This window comes from Pseudophryne corroboree, chromosome 6 (genome assembly GCF_028390025.1).
Source record: "Pseudophryne corroboree isolate aPseCor3 chromosome 6, aPseCor3.hap2, whole genome shotgun sequence".
Classification (NCBI taxonomy): Eukaryota; Metazoa; Chordata; class Amphibia; order Anura; family Myobatrachidae; genus Pseudophryne; species Pseudophryne corroboree.
The window spans coordinates 68443730-68461508 of NC_086449.1; the positions used below are offsets into that span (position 1 = coordinate 68443730).

Here is a 17779-nt window from a genome sequence, read left to right on the forward strand (position 1 = left end):
CCTAGGGGAAACACTATATAGCCCATGGTACTGTGGACCCCAGCATCCTCTAGAACGTAAGAGAAATATCCATCACCAGGCCAAAGTGAAAATATGTTCAAATAATTATATACAATGTAAGTGGGAAATATGATCCCAACCTGTGGCAGCTGCAACAACCGTACAATACATGGGGGTTAGCACATATAAACATACATGCTATGCTGTATATGAAACTAGCCAATGGTAGTCTGGGGGCGGGCTTATAGCCTAATGCTGAATTCTGGGTACACCAGTACTGATTCCCTGCAAAGGATAACTGGTCTTAGGTGTGGGAATAAATAGTATAAATCGGTCAAAAAGTACAATCAAATCACAATGATAGAGTACAAGTTGGTTCTGAACTGTCAGGTGTGGATCATTAGATCGACAGTGTCTAGGTCGACATGAGTTTTTCATGTTTTTTTGGTGTCATTTTCTCCGTACAGTGACCGGGAATCCTAATTAGTGCACCAAGTCCCCTCGCTGCGCTCGGCACAGGATAACCATTCCAATCGTAGTCCACGTGGATCGTTAAGTATGAAAAAGTTCAAAAAATAAATACAATTTTAAAAACTCATGTCAACCTTTTGACCTAGAACAGTGATGGCTAATCTTGACACTCCAGCTGTTATTGAACTACACATCCCAGCATGCCCTGCATCAGTTTTAGCATGGCTAAATAACAAAACTGTAGCACGACATGCTGGGCAACAACAGCTGGAGTGTCAAGGTTAGCCATCACTGACCTAGAAACCCTGTTGACCTTGAAAACATGTCGACCTAGACACTATCAATCTTCAGAACGGATCCCGAACTGTCAGTGGAGTGTCTCCTAGTGCTGAATGCAGTGACCGTTCTATCCAATAATGACTGTATCATTTCCAATATGGCAGTCATTAGTAAGAGCCACTGACTATATGTGTATGAAATGCACAGAAGTAGTGCAACTGGACAAATATAATGCACCTGTGCGCAGTGGTGCAGAGGGGGGCGGTACATATTAACTGGGCCCAGGTCTAATGGAGGGGGACCCTCCCTGGGCCCTCTCCCTCTTACCTGGCAGCAGCAGCTCTTCTCCTCAGCCTAGCACACTGCTGTGTATTGGGCTGCAGTGTGGCCATGGAGGTGCTTAAAACACTATTTTATTTTTTTTAAAGGGTACATGACCACACCTCCTGTCATAAGGCCACACCCATTGAAAAGTACCTGGGCCCAGCCTGGCTCTCGACTGCCCTGCCTGTGCGTTCCAGATAGTGGGGCAGATGTATTAACCAAGAGAAAGCATAAGGAAGTGATAAACCAGTGATAAGTGCAAGGTGCTATATGCACCAGCCAATTAGCTCCAATATGTAAATTAACAGTTAGGAGCTGATTGGCTGGTGCGTGTATCACCTTGCATTTATCACTGGTTTATCACTTCCTTATGCCTTCTCCAGGTTAATACATCTGCCCCAATGTGTCAGTTCATGTATAGGATAAATTGCAGGGGGGGGGGGGGGAGAGAGAGTACATAAAGAGTCTGCACAAAGACAATTCCCTGCAGCACGGGATTGCTGGGAACATAATGACATACAGATACAGTTGCATATAATTGCAAAGATACTGGGCACATAATGAATCTGCACAGAAACAGCTCCCACACGCAGGTAGTACAGGAGTCTGTGGTGGTAAGTACATACAAAATGTGCACAGATTCAAAAGAACTTACATCAAGTAAATTGCAGTAAGGGTAAACATAGAACATCTGCCTGGGGAGAAATCCCTGGAAGCTGAGTGGTTATAATACAGCACAAATTCAACTGCATAGTGTAAATTTTAACTGCAGTGAGTACATAAAGAATCTACACAGAGGCAAATCCCTAAGAGTTGATCAAGTTCTATGCAGTGTATATTCCTGTGGATATAATTTCATGCAATGCGCACACAGACTTACATGCTGGTAGCTATGAGGTATATACACAAAGTACAGGGCTGTGACATACAAACACAATTTATGATAGATTGATATATATACAGAAAAATAAATAAATTAATATATATATATATATATATATATATATATATATATATGTGTAAAAGGTCTGTGGCAGAACGAATACAGATATGAGATATATATATATATATATATATATATATATATATATATATATATATATAAAATCATATTTTTCTTTAGGGACGCCATGTGTGTTATGTGCTGAGGCTGGAGGTGATGCTGCTGTCACTATACCCCTCAGGCTGGCAGTGAGTACAGCTGGGTGACGTCATCTTGTGGGGTATATCGTGCACTTTATTATGACGCAGCAGCACAGACACAGGCCGCAGCCGCACATCCCCCGCCCGCCGCTCACTCACCCTCCATCCCTGTGAGGGAAGCCGCTCACACACACCAAGCATGGCGTCTCTGATACACCGGGCACAGCGCTCACCTCACTGCCGGTCACCGTCACTCCCGCATCCCTCCGCTACATCCAGAACACGTCACCGAGCTCTAGCAACGGGAAAATCAGGAGGAGACTGGGCAGTGACATTAGGGAAGGGGCGGCGAAAGGAGGGAGGAGACTTGGCTGTCACTCAGAGCTCATGACAAGACGGGGCGGGGACACGAGACATGGGGAGGAGGCTGCATAGAAATACGGGATGAGGGGGAGGCGAGTGGGCGGGGCACTGAGGAGGACGAAGGGCGGGAACACGTGACTGGCAGGTTTCTTTGGGGTCTATTCCCGAAGCAGTGAAAAGTGTGGAGAGGTGAGCCAGTGGAGAAGTTGCCCATGGCAACCAATCAGCATTGAAGTAACATTTACAATTTGCATACTTTAAAATTATACAGAGCAGCTGAGTGGTTGCCATGGACAACTTCTCCACTGGCTCACTTCTCCACTCTTTTCACTGCTTCGTGAGTAGATCTCTTAGTTAGTAGCTAAGAGCGGTGGTCCTCGCTGCGCTGGGGCTTCTCCTGACGTCACCATGTCATGTGACTGCTGTATAACTGTTTTGTAAGAGATCATTTTTAGTTTGTTACTATATAGGACTGTGCTTACCTGCCTCCGCCAATTTCCTGTCCCATCCTCCTCACCCACATCATGTCCCCCACACGCCCCCAACTGCGGACCCAGAGCGTGCCCCTCACATGCCCCCTACTGCTTACCCGAGCATGTCCCTCAGACATTCCCTCCTGCTCATCCCCAGTGTTTCCCTCACACTCCTATCTTCCTCATTCACAGCAACTCCCTCACACACACCCTCCTGCTTATCCCCAGAGTGTCCATCACACACCCCTTTCCTGCTCACCCCAGAGTGTTCCTTACACACACCCTCCTGCTCACCCTCAGCATGTCCATCACACGCCCACTCCTGCTCATCCCAGCTTGTCCCTCAAACGCCCCCTCCTGTTTATCCCCAGTGTGTCCCTCATATGCCCCCCTCTTACTCAGCCACAGCGTGTCCCTTACAACCTCCCCCCTGTCAACCCCTAGCGTGATCGTCGCACATCCTCTCTTGCTCGACCCCAGCGTGTCCCTCACACGCCGCCTCCTGCTTATCCCCAGCGTGTCCCTCACAAGTCCCCTCCTTCTTACCCCCAATTTGTACCTCACACGTTCCCTTCTGCTTATCCCCAGCATGTCCCTCACATGAAGTCCACTTTCATTGTAAATAATCCAGTCACTATCATAATATTTAAATAGATTTTCTCTTATGTGCTAGAGGATGCTGGAGTCCACATTAGTACCATGGGGTATAGACGGTTCCACTAGGAGCCATTGGCACTTTAAGAGTTTGAGAGTGTGGGCTGGCTCCTCCCTCTATGCCCCTCCTACCAGACCCAGTTTAGAAAATATGCCCGGAGGAGCCGATCACAGCTAGGGGAGCTCTATAGAGCTTCTTTAGTAAAAGTTTATTTTAGAGTTTATTATTTTACAGGGAGGCTGCTGGCAACAGCCTCCCTGCATCGAGAGACTGAGGGGAGTAGTAGTGTCCGCCCTGCGGGGTCTGAGCCACTATCTCCGCTGACAGGACACTGAGCTCCTGAGGGGATCGAACGTTCCGCGCCACGGGGGATCGCTCACCCCTGCAGCATGCCGCCACCCCCTTACAGAGCCAGAAGATCAGAAGAGTCGAGCTATAGCGACACAAGGGTAGGAGCGCAGCTCTGAGCAGCTGTGCTCCGGCAAGGCTCAGTGGCACACAGTGTTGGCGCTTTGAGGGGTGTCCTGAGCCAGTGTCTTAATACCCTACACTGGTCACAGACGCTAACCGGAGCCTGAATCCCCAGGCTAGTGTCAGAATCCTCCGTACTCAGACGCTCACAGGGGACGGAATCCCCCGCCTTGCGACAGAGTCCTCAGGCCAGTAAAAAGAATTTGTGCGGGAAGACGCGCCTTCTTCAAGAGGCGGAGATTCTCAGAGAGGACCCAGCAGCGTTCAGCACCATTTTCCTGTCTGCAGTTCCTGTACACAGACGCTGACAGAGCTATGCCTCCAAGCAACTCCAGCTATCCTGTGCGGTACCAGGGGGTTGTAGAAGGGAGGGGAGGCAGTGAATTAGATCTGTGTAACTATTACAGTACACAGTGGTTGCTGATAAGGGGTGTCCTTTATATATAACAGCGCTGTGTGTGCGTTGGCTCTGAACTATATGTCTCTCTTGCCATTCTCAGGGGGGAAACTGTCTAACCTAGTGTGTGTGTGTGTGTGTGTGTGTGTGTGTGTGTGTGTGTGTGTGTGTGTGTGTGTGTGTGTGTGTGTGTGTGTGTGTGTGGTGTTTGGGGTCTCCAGATAGCTATGTCCAGGGACTCTGTCATATGCAGCTGAGGATATGTCCTCTCAGGATGATCTCATTCCATGTAATCGGGATTGCACTGTTGTAGCGCAGATACCAGCAAGGGAGCCTGAGTGGTTATCCTCTATCAAAACTATGATTTCTCAGATTTCTGCTAGGGTTGCTCAGAATGAATCAGCAAATCAGGTTTTACAGAATTCTATTGCAGTTTGGTCCGGTTCTGTTACCTCAGGACCCCCCTCTGTGGGTTCCCACAAACGTGCTCTTGCCCAGATCATGTAAGACAAAACGGATACCAATTCTGACACGGCAGACGGTGATGGGGACCGCATCTCTTGCAAAAGGGGTGCAGTTGATGATAGAGGCTATTAGAGATGTGTTGAATATTACTGATACAACACCTGAACAAGTTTTTGAAAAAGCATGGGAAAAGCCAGAGAAAAAATTCCAGAGCCTTAGGACAGTTCTGGTTGTTTTCCCCTTCCCGGAGAAGGATAGAAAGAAATGGGAAAACCCACCCATAGTGGACGCGTCTGTATCCAGACTCTCTAAAAAGGTGGTTTTACCTGTCCCAGGATCTACTGCCTTAAAGGAACCGGCTGATCGCAAAATTGATACTACGCTCAAATCCATATACACGGCTTCAGGGGCGTTACTACATCCCACTATTGCCTGTGCATGGATTTCCAAAGCTATAGTAAAGTGGTCAGGCACGTTACTTGAGCAATTGGATACGTTAGATAAGAGTGACATTGAATTGTTTCTTCGTAACATTCAGGATTCTGCAGGTTTTATGGTGGAATCCATGAAAGACCTGGGTTCAATGGCTGTAGGAATTTCTTCCATGTCCGTCTCAGGTCGTCGAGGCCTGTGGCTGCGCCAGTGTTCTGCCGACGCGGAATCCAGGAGAGGTGTGGAGACCCTACCCTACACAGGTCAGGCTCTCTTTGGGGAAGCGTTAGATGCGTGGATCTCCATGGCTACAGTGGGTAAGTCCCCTTTACTTCCCTCAGCAGCTCCTGCTACAAAGAAACCTTTTTCTTCAACTGCATCTCAGTCCTTTCAGGTTACTAAATCGAGAAAGGCCAAACCGCCCAACACCTTCTTTAGAGGGGGCCTGCCAAAATCCAAGAAACCTGCTGCGGCGGGTTCCCAGAAAAAGAAGCCTGCTTCAGGTGCACCAAAGTCCTCCGCATGACGGTGGACAGCGCAGCCTGGGGGTAGGACTGGTGGGGACAAGACTCAGACATTTCAGTCACGTCTGGGTGTCGTCCAACCTGGATCCCTGGGTACTAGATATTGTGTCCCAGGGATACGGGCTGGAATTTTGGGATCTCCCTCATCGGTTCTTCAAATCGGGCTTGCCAGCTTTGCCGGCAGACAGGGCTACCCTACAGGGAGCCATCCAGAAGCTGGTGGAGGCACAGGTCATTGTACCAGTCCCTCCTCAAATGCAAAACACTGGTTAATATTCAAACCTTTTTCGTGGTACAGAAACCGGATGGTTCGGTCAGGCCCATTTCTGAACTTAAAATCACTAAACCCCTTTCTGAGGGAGTTCAAGTTCAAAATGGAGTCTCTAAGGGCGGTGATATCAGGTCTGGAAGAGGTGGAACTCCTGGTATCCCTGGATATCCACATTCCGATTTGGTTGCCGCATCAGCCTTATCTCTGATTCGCACTGTTGGACTGTCATTTTAAGTTCCAGGCACTGCCATTCGGCCTATCCACAGCACCAAGGGTATTCACCAAGGTGATAGTTTCTTCCGAAGGTTGTGTTGGCATTTCATATCAACCAACCTATTGTGGTGCCAGTTGCGACTGACTCCTCAATTTCATCAAAGTCCTTAGATGTTGTAAGGGCTCTAAAAATCTATGTGAGGAAGACTGCTCGTTACAGAAATTTAGACTCTGTCCTGTATGATCCCAAGAAAATTGGGTGTCCTGCTTCTAAGCAGACGATCTCTCGCTGGGTCAGGTTTACTATCCAGCATACGTATTCTACGGGGTGCTTGCCGTGTCCTACGTCTGTTAAGGCAAACGTAAGGTGGGTTCTTCCTGGGTGGCTGACCGGGGTGTCTCTGCTTTGCAACTCTGCCGAGCAGCTACTTGGTCTGGGTCGAACACGTTTGCAAAGTTCTAAAGTTCTACAAGTTCGATACTTTGGCCTCTGAGGTCCTCAAGTTTGGTCAATCGGTTCTGCATGGGCCTCCGCGCTCTCCCCCCGTTCTGGGAGCTTTGGTACATCTCCATGGTACTAATGTGGACCCCAGCATCCTCTAGGACGTAAGAGAAAATAGGATTTTAATTACCTACCGGTAAATCCTTTTCTCGTAGTCCGTAGAGGATGCTGGGCGCCCGCCCAGCGCTTAGTTTTCCTGCAGTGGTTATTTAGTTCAGTACTGCGTAGTTCTTGGTAAGTACTGTTTTGTTACTTGGTAAGTAATCCTCTTCAGCCGTTGCTGATGTTTCAAACTATTTAGCTTGGGTTGCCATGTGTGTGAGTTGGTGTGAATCTCACCACTATCTGTGTAATCCTGTCCGTCTCCTCGGGCACAGTTTCTAGACTGGGTCTGGTAGGAGGGGCATAGAGGGAAGAGCTAGCCCACACTCTCAAACTCTTAAAGTGCCAATGGCTCCTAGTGGACCCATCTATACCCCATGGTACTAATGTGGACCCCAGCATCCACTACGGACTACAAGAAACATTTTACCGGTAGGTAATTAATATCCTATTTCTCTGACGTCCTAAGTGGATGCTGGGACTCCGTAAGGACCATGGGGAATAGCGGCTCCGCAGGAGACTGGGCACAACTAAAAGAAAGCTTTAGACTAACTGGTGTGCACTGGCTCCTCCCACTATGACCCTCCTCCAGACTTCAGTTAGAATCTTGTGCCAGGCTGAGCTGGATGCACACTAGGGGCTCTCCTGAGCTCCTAGAAGAGAAAGTATATTTTAGGTTTTTTATTTTCAGTGAGATCTGCTGGCAACAGACTCACTGCTACGAGGGACTAAGGGGAGAAGAAGCGAACCTACCTGACTGGAGATAGTTTGGGCTTCTTAGGCTACTGGACACCATTAGCTCCAGAGGGATCGAACACAGGACCCGACCTCGATCGTTCGGTCCCGGAGCCGCGCCGCCGTCCCCCTTACAGAGCCAGAAGCAAGAAGTGGTCCGGAAAATCGGCGGCAGAAGACCTCGGTCTTCAACAAGGTAGCGCACAGCACTGCAGCTGTGCGCCATTGCTCCTCATGCACACCTCACACTCCGGTCACTGATGGGTGGAGGGCGCTGGGGGTGGGGGGCGGCCTGAGCAGCAATATAAACACCTTGGCTGGCAAATCATCACAATATATAGTCCCAGAGGCTATATATGTGATAAATTACCCCTGCCATAATTCCTGAAAAAAGCGGGAGAAGTCCGCCGGAAAAGGGGCGGGGCTAACTCCCTCAGCACACTGGCGCCATTTCTCCCTCACAGCTCCGCTGGAAGGATCGCTCCCAGGCTCTCCCCTGCAGTATCAAGCTACAAAGGGTAAAAAAGAGAGGGGGGGCACTAAATTTAGGCGCAGTATAACTTATATAGCAGCTATAAAGGGAAATAATTCAGTTAATCCCTGTATTATTATAGCGCTCTGGTGTGTGCTGGCATACTCTCTCTCTGTCTCCCCAAAGGGCTTTGTGGGGTCCTGTCCTCTGTCAGAGCATTCCCTGTGTGTGTGCGGTGTGTCGGTACGGCTGTGTCGACATGTTTGATGAGGAGGTTTATGTGGAGGCGGAGCAGATGCCTATAAATGTGATGTCACCCCCTGCGGGGCCGACACCTGAGTGGATGGTTATGTGGAAGGAACTACGTGACAGTGTCGACTCCTTACATAAAAGGTTTGACGACATACCAAATATGGGACAGCCGGCTTCTCAGCCTGTGCCTGCCCAGGCGTCTCAAAAGCCATCAGGGGCTCTAAAACACCCGCTACCTCAGATGGCAGACACAGATGTCGACACGGATACTGACTCCAGTGTCGACGACGATGAGACTAATGTAACTTCCAATAGGGCCACACGTTACATGATTGAGGCAATGAAAAATGTGTTGCACATTTCTGATGTTACCCCCGGTACCACAAAAAAGGGTATTATGTTTGGAGAGAAAAAACTACCAGTAGTTTTCCCTCCATCTGAGGAGTTAAATGAAGTGTGTGAAGAAGCGTGGGCTTCCCCCGATAAGAAACTAGTAATTTCTAAAAGGTTACTAATGACGTACCCTTTCCCGCCAGAGGATAGGTCACGTTGGGAAACATCCCCTAGGGTGGATAAAGCGCTTACACGCTTGTCAAAGAAGGTGGCACTACCGTCTCCGGATACGGCCGCCCTAAAGGAACCTGCTGATAGGAAGCAGGAGGCTATCCTGAAGTCTGTATATACACACGCAGGTATTATACTGAGACCAGCTATTGCTTCAGCACGGATGTGCAGTGCTGCAGCTGCGTGGTCAGATTCCCTGTCGGAAAATATTGATACCCTAGACAGGGACACTATATTGCTAACCGTAGAGCATATTAAAGACGCAGTCTTATACATGAGAGATGCACAGATTGATATTTGCCGGCTGGCATCTAAAATAAGTGCAATGTCCATTTCTGCCAGGAGAGGGTTATGGACTCGGCAGTGGACAGGTGATGCAGACTCAAAAAGGCACATGGAAGTTTTGCCTTATAAAGGTGAGGAGTTGTTCGGGGATGGTCTCTCGGACCTAGTTTCCACAGCAACTGCTGGGAAGTCTGCATTTTTACCCCATGTTCCCTCACAGCCAAAGAAAGCACCGTATTATCAGGTACAGTCCTTTCGGCCCCATAAGGGCAAGCGGGTTAAAGGCGCGTCCTTTCTGCCCAGAGGCAGAGGTAGAGGGAAAAAGCTGCAGCATACAGCCAGTTCTCAGGAGCAAAAGTCCTCCCCCGCTTCCTCTAAGTCCACCGCATGACGCTGGGGCTCCACAGGCGGAGCCAGGTACGGTGGGGGCCCGTCTCAAAAATTTCAGCAATCAGTGGGCTCGCTCACGGGTGGATCCCTGGATCTTTCAAGTAGTATCTCAGGGGTACAAGCTGGAATTCGAGACGTCTCCCCACCGCCGTTTCCTCAAATCTGCCTTGCCAACAACTCCCTCAGGCAGGGAGGCAGTGCTAGAGGCAATTCACAAGCTGTATTCCCAGCAGGTGATAGTCAAGGTGCCCCTACTTCAACAAGGACGGGGTTACTATTCCACAATGTTTGTGGTACCGAAACCGGACGGTTCGGTGAGACCCATTTTAAATTTGAAATCCTTGAACACATATATAAAAAAATTCAAGTTCAAGATGGAATCGCTCAGGGCGGTTATTGCAAGCCTGGACGAGGGGGATTACATGGTATCACTGGACATCAAGGATGCTTACCTGCATGTCCCCATTTACCATCCTCACCAGGAGTACCTCAGATTTGTGGTACAGGATTGTCATTACCAATTCCAGACGTTGCCGTTCGGTCTATTCACGGCTCCGAGGGTCTTTACCAAGGTAATGGCCGAAATGATGATACTCCTTCGAAAGAAGGGAGTTTTAATTATCCCGTACTTGGACGATCTCCTGATAAAGGCGAGGTCCAGGGAGCAGTTGTTAGTCGGGGTAGCACTATCTCGGGAGGTGCTACAACAGCACGGCTGGATTCTAAATATTCCAAAGTCACAGCTGGTCCCTACGACACGTCTACTGTTCCTGGGGATGGTTCTGGACACAGAACAGAAAAAAGTGTTTCTCCCGGAGGAGAAGGCCAAGGAGTTGTCATCTCTAGTCAGAGGCCTCCTAAAACCAAAACAGGTGTCGGTGCATCACTGCACGCGGATCCTGGGAAAGATGGTAGCTTCCTACGAAGCGATTCCATTCGGCAGGTTCCATGCAAGAACCTTTCAGTGGGACCTGTTGGACAAGTGGTCCGGATCGCATCTTCAGATGCAACGGCTGATAACCCTGTCTCCAAGGACCAGGGTGTCTCTGCTGTGGTGGCTGCAAAGTGCTCATCTTCAAGAGGGCCGCAGATTCGGCATACAGGATTGGGTCCTGGTGACCACGGATGCCAGCCTTCGAGGCTGGGGGGCAGTCACACAGGGAAGAAACTTCCAAGGACTATGGTCAAGTCAGGAGACTTCCCTACACATAAATATTCTGGAACTGAGGGCCATTTACAATGCCCTAAGTCAGGCAAAACCCCTGCTTCAAAACCAGCCGGTACTGATCCAGTCAGACAACATCACGGCAGTCGCCCATGTAAACCGACAGGGCGGCACGAGAAGCAGGACGGCGATGGTAGAAGCCACAAGGATTCTCCGATGGGCGGAAAATCACGTGTTAGCACTGTCAGCAGTGTTCATTCCGGGAGTGGACAACTGGGAAGCAGACTTCCTCAGCAGGCACGACCTCCACCCGGGAGAGTGGGGACTTCATCCAGAAGTCTTCCAACTGATTGTAAACCGTTGGGAAAGGCCACAGGTGGACATGATGGCGTCCCGCCTAAACAAAAAGCTAGAAGGATATTGCGCCAGGTCAAGAGACCCGCAGGCGATAGCTGTGGACGCTCTAGTGACACCGTGGGTGTACCGGTCGGTTTATGTATTCCCTCCTCTTCCTCTCATACCAAAGGTACTGAGGATAATAAGGAGAAGAGGAGTAAGAACTATACTCATTGTTCCGGATTGGCCAAGAAGAGATTGGTACCCGGAACTTCAAGAAATGATCTCAGAGGACCCATGGCCTCTGCCGCTCAGACAGGACCTGCTGCAGCAGGGGCCCTGTCTGTTCCAAGACTTACAGCGGCTGCGTTTGACGGCATGGCGGTTGAACACCGGATCCTGAAGGAAAAGGGCATTCCGGAGGAAGTCATTCCTACGCTGATTAAAGCTAGGAAAGAAGTAACCGCAAACCATTATCACCGCATATGGCGAAAATATGTTGCGTGGTGTGAGGCCAGGAAGGCCCCAACGGAGGAATTTCAGCTGGGCCGTTACCTGCACTTCCTACAGTCAGGGGTGACTATGGGCCTAAAATTGGGTTCCATTAAGGTCCAGATTTCGGCTCTATCGATTTTCTTCCAGAGAGAACTGGCTTCACTACCTGAAGTTCAGACTTTTGTTAAGGGAGTGCTGCATATTCAGCCCCCTTTTGTGCCTCCAGTGGCACCTTGGGATCTCAACGTGGTGTTGGATTTCCTAAAGTCACATTGGCTTGAGCCACTTAAAACCGTGGAATTGAAGTATCTCACGTGGAAAGTGGTAATGTTGTTGGCCTTGGCTTCGGCCAGGCGTGTATCAGAATTGGCGGCTTTGTCATGTAAAAGCCCTTATCTGATTTTCCAGCGGAGCCGCTATTCCCCATGGTCATTACGGAGTCCCAGCATCCACTACGGACTACGAGAAATAGAATTACCGGTGAGTAAATTCTTATTTTCTCATACGTCCTAGAGGATGCTGGGGTCCACTTCATGACCATGGGGTATAGACGGTTCCGCAGGAGCCATGGGCACTCTTAAGACTTTTCAATGGGTGTGAACTGGCTCCTCCCTCTATGCCCCTCCTCCAGACCCCAGTTTTAGAAATGTGCCCAGGGAGACTGGATGGTGAGCTCTACTGAGCTTCTCTGAAAAGACTTATGTTAGGTTCTTTGCTTTCAGGGATTACTGCTGGCAACAGTCTCCCTGCTTCGTGGGACTGAGGGGGCAGAAGTAGGAACCAACTTTCTGAAGAGTTTCATGGCTCTGCTTCTGGCTGACAGGACACCATTAGCTCCTGAAGGGTACTGAACGCTAGCCGTGTCTAGATGCTCACTCCCACAGCACGCCGGCACCCCCCTCACAGAGCCAGAAGTCAGGACCATGGGGATTGGCAAAAAATATACAATATATGATTGTGGCTATAAGGGAAGTTCTGGAAGTCACGGAAGCCACTCCTGTACCTCAGGAGAAGGCTTATTTCTATAAAGAAAAGAAATCTAAGGTCACTTTCCCTCCTTCCCACAAGCTTAATGCACTCTTTGAAGGGATGTGGGTGAATCCCGAAAATAAATTTTGTATTCCCAAGAGAATTCAGATAGCTTATCCTTTCCCGGTGGAGGACAGGAAAAAATGGGAGTCACCCCCTGTGTTAGACAGTGCACTGTCCAGGTTGACAAAGAAGGTAATTCTCCCTGCACCTGGCACGGCTTCACTAAAAGAGCCGGCAGACCAAAAGATGGAAACTACATTGAAATCCATTTATGTTGCCAATGGTACGCTGCTCAGGCCCACAATTGCTTGCGCGTGTGTGAATCGCGCTATTGAAAAATGGTCAGAAAGCGTGTCATCAGAAATTGACACGATTGATAAAGATGAGATACTCCTTAAGTTAGGGAATATCAAGGATATTGGACTCGAGTTCACAAGCCGCTACCATGGCAGTATCGACTCGGCGGGCGTTGTGAATTCGCCAGTGGAACACGGATGCAGATTCCAAAAGAAATATGGAGGTTCTCCCACATAAAGGTGAGGCCTTATTTGGCGATGGACTGGATGCGTTAGTCTCGGCGACTATCGCAGGTAAGTCGACATTTTTGCCCTCTGCGCCTGCACCGGCAAAAAATACATAACACCGCACATGCAGTCCTTTCGGCCCAATAAATACAAAAAAGCAAGAGGTTCCCCCTTCTTTGCAGGTAGATGAAGGGGAAAGGGAAAAAAGTCCACAGCAGCTTTAGGTTCCCAGGAGCAGAAGTCTACCCCTACTTCTGCCAAATCTTCAGCATGACGCTGGGGCTCCGTTGCGGGAGGCCGCTCGGGTGGGGGCACGTCTCAAACTGTTCAGCCAAGGTTGGATTCTGTCTGGTCTGGATCCCTGGGTGTTGCAAATAGTGTCCCAGGGATACAAGCTGGAGTTTCAAGACGTTCCCCCATGCCGATTTTTCAAATCGACCTTGCCAGCTTCTCTTCCAGAAAGGGAAACAGTAACAGCGGCAATCCAAAAATTATGTCAGGATCAGGTCATAGTCCTGGTACCTTTGTCACAACAAGGGGAGGGGTTTTATTCAAGCCTTTTTGTAGTTCCGAAGCCGGACGGCTCGGTCAGACCAATCCTAAACCTGAAAAATCTGAATCTCTACTTGAAACGATTCAAGTTCAAAATGGAATCACTGAGGGCAGTGAATTCCAGTCTGGAGGAGGGGGACTACATGGTGTCTGTAGACATAAAAGATGCTTACCTGCATGTTCCCATTTATCCTCCTCACCAGGCTTATCTGAGATTCGCGGTTCAGGATTGCCATTACCAATTTCAGACGTTACCTTTCGGTCTATCCACGGCGCCGAGGGTATTCACCAAGGTGATGGCGGAGATGATGGTTCTCCTGCGTCAAAAAGGAGTCAATATAATTCCTTATCTAGATGATCTCCTGATAAAGGCGAGATCCAGGGAGCCACTCTCCCTGTCAATTCTCCAACAACACGGTTGGATCATTAATTATCCAAAGTCACAGTTGGAACCGACGACAAGATTGTCTTTTCTCGGGATGATTCTGGACACAGAAGTTCAGAGAGTATTTCTTCCGGTGGAAAAGGCTCTGGAAATCCAGAAAATGGTAAAACGGATATTGAAACCATTGAGTGTGTCGATCCATCAGTGCATTTGGTTGTTGGGGAAGATGGTGGCGGCCTACGAGGCCATGCAGTTTGGCAGGTTCCATGCCAGGGTATTCCAGTGGGACCTGTTGGACAAATGGTCGGGATCCCAACTACACATGCACCAGAAGATAATCCTGTCGTCAAAAGCGAGGATTTCGCTCCTGTGGTGGCTACACAGTTCTCGCCTACTAGAGGGACGCAGGTTCGGCTTTCAGGACTAGGTTCTGGTAACCACGGATGCAAGTCTCCGAGGCTGGGGAGCTGTCACTTAGGGGGAAAACTTCCAAGGAAAATGGTCAAGTCAGGAAGCCTGCCTTCACATAAACGTGCTGGAATTGAGAGCCATTTACAACGGCCTTCAACAAGCGGTACATCTTCTTCAAGATCATTCCGTGCAGATCCAGTCGGACAATGTAACAGCAGTCGCGTACATAAACAGGCAGGGCAGAACGAAAAGCAGAGCGGCAATGGCAGAGGTGACGAAGATCCTCCTCTGGGCAGAAAGACATGTAAAGGCTCTGTCGGCAATTTTCATTCCGGGAGTAGACAACTGGGAAGCAGACTTCCTCAGCAGACACGATCTCCATCCAGGAGATTGGGGCCTCCACCAAGAAGTCTTCGCAGAGGTGACAAGTCTTTGGGGAGTTCCTCAAGTAGACATGATGGCATCTCGTCTCAACAAGAAGCTTTAGAATATAGGATTTTAATAACCTACCGGTAAATCCTTTTCTCGTAGTCTGTAGAGGATGCTGGGGTCCATTTTAGTACCATGGGGTATAGACGGTTCCGCAGGAGCCTTCGGCACTTTAAGACTTTTTCACAGTGTGAACTGGCTCCTCCCTCTATGCCCCTCCTCCAGACCTCAGTATAGGAACTGTGCCCGAGGAGACGGACATTTTCGAGAGAGGAATTACTATTAAACTTGTGGAGAGATTCACACCAGCTCACACCATACACAAAAAACATGTCGGCTTACATGGCCTTTAACATAACTCATGCCAACCAGCATGTACAATATAACGTAACAGCAACAGCTGTCAACATCTAAACACGTGTGCAAAAAAATAAACGTAATCAGCAGGAAAAAATGAGCACTGGGCGGGCGCCCAGCATCCTCTACGGACTACGAGAAAAGGATTTACCGGTAGGTTATTAAAATCCTATTTTCTCTTATGTCCTAGAGGATGCTGGGTCCATTTTAGTACCATGGAGATGTATCAAAGCTCCCAGTATGGGCGGGAAAGTGCTAATGTTCCTGCAGAACTGACTGACCAAATTTTATGTCGTCAGCAGCCAAGGTGTCAAACTTATAAAACTTAGCAAAAGTGTTTGCACCTGACCAAGTAGCAGCTCGGCAGATTTGCAAAGCCGAGACACCCTGGGCAGCCGCCCAGGACGAACCCACTTTCCTAGTAGAGTGGGCTTTTACCGAACTCGGTAACGGCAATCCTGCCGTGGAATGAGCGTGCTGATTGGTACCCCTGATCCAGCGCGCAATAGTCTGCTTAGAGGCAGGACCCCCAATTTTGTTGGGGTCATAGAGGATAAACAAAGATTCTGTTTTCCTTATCCTAGCCATTCTTGAAACATAAATCCTCAACGCTCTGACGACATCCAAGGATTTTGAGACGGCTGAGGTGTCAGTAGCCACTGGCACCAACACTGGTTGGTTGATATAAAAAGAAGACACAACCTTCGGAAGAAAGTGCTGACGTGTTCTCAGTTCAGCCCTATCTTCATGAAATATTAAGTAAGGACTCTTGTGTGAGAGAGCTCCTAACTCAGACACCCGTCTGCCTGAGGCTTAGGCCAACAGCATGACCACTTTCCAAGTGAGAAACTTCAACTCTACGTCTTGGAACTGCAACACCACATTAAGATCCCATGGCGCCACAGGATGCACAAGGTTGGATGCGCAGAACCCCCTTCACGAACGTCTGGACCTCAGGAAGAGAGCCAATTGTTTCTGAAAGAAAACTGACTAGGCCGAAATCTGAACCTTGATAGATCCTAATCTTAATCCAGCATCCACACCCGCCTGTAGAAATAGGAGAAGTCGTCCTAATTGAAACTCCACCGCAGGAGACTTCTTGGATTCACACCAAGATACATACTTTCTCCAAATACAATTGTAATGTTTGGACGTTACCCCTTTCCTGGCCAGAATAAGTGTAGGAATGACTTCAATACCCTTATGGGCTAGGATCTGGCGCTCAACAGCCATGCCATCAAACGTAGCCACGGTAAATCCCGATAACCTAATGGCCCCTGCTGAAGCAGGTCCTCGCGAAGAGGAAGAGGCCGAGGATCTTCCAGTAATAACTCTTGAAGATCTGGATACCAAGCCCTCCTTGGCCAGTCTGGAGCAATGAGTATCTTCTGATGATTTTGAGAACTTTCGGAATAAGTGGAAGTGGAGGAAACAGATAAACCAACTGAAACACCCACTGGGTCACCAGTGTCATCTACCGCTATTGCTTGTGGGTCTCTCAACCTGGAACAATATTTCTGAAGCTTCTTGTTGAGGCGTGATGACATCATATCCACTTGAGGAACGCCCCAACGACTTGCCACCTCCGCAAAGACTTCTGGGTGGAGGCCCCATTCTCCTGGATGGAGATCGTGTCTGCTGAGGAAGTCTGCTTCCCAGTTGTCCACTCCCGGAATGAAAATTGCCGACAGAGCTTTTGCATGTCTTTCTGCCCAGATGAGTATCTTTGTCACCTCTGCCATTACCGCTCTGCTTTTTGTTCCGCCTTGACGGTTTATGTAAGCTACTGCCGTTACATTGTCCAACTGGATCTGTATGGGACGACCTTGAAGAAGGTGTGCCGCTTGATGAAGACTGTTGTACATAGCTCTCAACTCCAGAATGTTTATGTGAAGGCTAGTTTCTTGACTTGACCATCTTCCCTGGAAGCTTTCACCTTGCGTGACTGCTCCCCATCCTCGGAGACTTGTATCTGTGGTAACCAGGATCCAGGCCTGAATCCCGAACCTGCATCCCTCCATGAGGTGAGACATTTGTAGCCACCACAGGAGCGAAATTCTGGCTTTTGCTGACAAGATTATCTTTTGATGCATGTGGAGATGCGACCCGGACCACTTGTCCAGTAGGTCCCACTGGAAGACCCTGGCATGGAATCGGCCATATTGTAGCGCCTCATAAGCCGCTACCATTTTCTCCAACAGGCGAATGCACTGATGAATTAATACTGTTCTTGGTCTCAAAAGTTGTTTGACCATGCTCTGGTTTTCCTGAGCCTTTTCCACCGGTAGAAATACTCTCTGTACCTCGGTG

General features: G+C 49.0%; 1 protein-coding gene across 4 annotated transcripts in view; it reads right to left on the reverse strand.

The window, feature by feature from the left end:
- Positions 1–2741, reverse strand: part of LOC134936166 (oocyte zinc finger protein XlCOF7.1-like) — a 111877-nt gene extending 109136 nt beyond the window's left edge. For 2 of the 4 annotated variants that reach the window (XM_063931094.1, XM_063931093.1), the window contains exon 1: positions 2451–2741. The gene's annotated coding sequence lies outside the window, so the exon portion shown is untranslated. Of the gene's footprint in view, positions 1–2376 lie in introns of all 4 variants that reach the window. The other 2 variants (XM_063931095.1, XM_063931096.1) reach the window with 2 other exon arrangements.
- Positions 2742–17779: the final 15038 nt, after the last annotated feature.